This window comes from Cyprinodon variegatus, unplaced genomic scaffold, assembly GCF_000732505.1.
Source record: "Cyprinodon variegatus isolate N-32 unplaced genomic scaffold, C_variegatus-1.0 Scaffold173, whole genome shotgun sequence".
NCBI lineage: Eukaryota > Metazoa > Chordata > Actinopteri > Cyprinodontiformes > Cyprinodontidae > Cyprinodon > Cyprinodon variegatus.
This window is the reverse complement of record NW_015150626.1, coordinates 1,254,597-1,256,198: the sequence shown is the minus strand read 5'-3', so window position 1 is coordinate 1,256,198 and position 1,602 is coordinate 1,254,597.

Genomic DNA, 1,602 nt, shown 5'->3' with positions numbered 1-1,602 from the left:
CAAAACAAATGATACCATTTATGTCAAATGCTTTTATTAATCCTTTATTTAGTAACATTTATTGCACAATGAGTATTGCACTTTGGCCATTTGGGAAAAGCAAAATTTTCCCAAATGGCCAAAATTTATAGTTTGTTTTTTTCTAATTGATGTCCTTCAACTAATAAGGTCTGCAAGTCCACCAAGAGCTTCAGCAATAGTTCCACCAACAGCTGCCCCAGCTGTGGCCACTCCTGCTGTGGCAGCTGTGCCCAAGCCTGCCATGCCTGCAAGTAAACCGCACATTTAGATTATTAACGCTTATAACAATTCATATTTGTGATGCATTATTTTTTTCCGGTTAGAAGCGTTAAGCAGGAGAGACTAATATGGGGATTTTACCTGCTGATTGCAAAACAGCAACAAGTGATCCAGCTGCAATTCCTCCTCCATTAGCAACGGCTGCTGTAGACATCATGCTCGCAGCAGTTGAACCGGCAGCAATTCCGATTGAGGTGAAACCAATATATTTCAAAACCGCAGGGGCCGCCCACACGGCGCCTTCTAATGTGGACAAGGAAAACTTTATATTTGAAGAGACAGCTATGAAAACTCATTTAAAAAAACTATCTTAAATCTCACTTGCGCAAATAGCAGCTGCAGCAATAGTAACTAAAAAAGAAAAACAGAGGAAAGTGCACCAAACTGAAGCTCAGCAAGTATTTAAAAAGAATGACACATCATTTTCTGTCATGACTTAACTAGAACATGAATATGAGTATTTAAAGAATGCCTATACTTACAGGGGTCCATGTCTACAGCTTCTTCTTTTCAGGTGATGTTTATCGGTGGCTGGCAAACAATGTACTGAGCATCCAAAGATAAAAAAATGTTTACAAGGTCACCTTATGTAGTCCTGCTCCTTTCATATAAATGTGTGCCTTCTGCTGCCCCCTGTTGTTCAGATATTGGTATTAGGTTTCAATTCTTAGTAAACAAAGGCGTCTCTCCGGTGCAATTGTTTTTTTCCTGAGAAACGAAAGCTTATATTTCAGTCAGGCTTTAAAACTCTTCATAGTACAGAATCTGCTTTAATAAGAGTTTTTAATGACGTTCTTCTTGCATGTGATTCTGGACACCAAGGTGTTCTGATGTTACTTGACCTAACTGCTGCCTTTGATACAGTAGACCACAATATTTTAATATCGCGATTACACCACATTGCTGGTATTGATGGCACTGTTCTTAAATGGTTCAGGTCTTACCTGGAGGAGAGAACTTTTTCAGTGAATATTAGTGGCTCTAAATCATCTGTTGTTTCAATGTCTTATGGTGTCCAACAGGGCTCAATTCTTGGCCCTCTGCTTTTCTCTCTTTATATACTGCCTCTGGGTTCTATCCTTAGGAAATACACGATTTCTTTTCATTGTTACACTGATGATTGTCAGATTTATTTGCCCATAAAGCAGCAGGATGTACATTCAATCAAACATCTCCTTGTCATGATGGATCAAAGGAGCAAGCCCATATGCAGAACACACACGGAGGAGGCAGGGAAAAAGTTCTAATGTTTATTAAAAGTTCTGAACACCAGATCATAAAGAAGTTCTGAGACTGGTTCAC